Below are 630 nucleotides of genomic sequence, written 5' to 3' on the forward strand. Positions count from 1 at the left end.
CTCTCCCCCTTTGGCAAAATCTCCATCTTTATCTCTGCAATGGACTCAAAAGACGTCTCCAGAAAGTTGAGTGGATTCAAGGGATGGGATAGCTGGATTAGCATCGCAGGATGCCATTGACTTGGACTCTGATCTTCTTAGAGGATAAGGGGTAAATAAAATGTGTGAAAGGTCCTGGTGTTGGCTAGATAAACGTTGGCTGAATTTGAATGTGCAGCAGATATTCGGCAAACTGGGGTTGTGGATAAAAAGTGTGTGTGAAGGACTCTTCTAGAAGGGAGAGGACATGGCCAGGCTGCAAAAACCACTTAAGTTTGTTCATATGACGAAAGTTTAAGAAGTGGCAGCCTTATCAAAACTGCAGAGCTTGCTGTTAGAATAAATGAACTGTACAAGATGTCCTTAACTCAACGCAAGCGTTGATATGCTGACAGGCCAAACCAGTTCATTAAGTATTCACCCCCTGGCTTTGTGAGTATTGTTATTGTATAATTTCAAAAAAAAAAAAAAAAAACCAACAACAAAAACCACCTCTTGGAACAAGGTGTATAGAATGGGGACAGAACATCACCTGTTTGTGTGCACACGCCAGTAGGAAAATATAGGAGCGGATAATGATCCAGAACATTC

Source organism: Herpailurus yagouaroundi, unplaced genomic scaffold, assembly GCF_014898765.1.
Source record: "Herpailurus yagouaroundi ecotype Mexico unplaced genomic scaffold, PumYag 180, whole genome shotgun sequence".
In the NCBI taxonomy this organism is placed as follows: domain Eukaryota; kingdom Metazoa; phylum Chordata; class Mammalia; order Carnivora; family Felidae; genus Herpailurus; species Herpailurus yagouaroundi.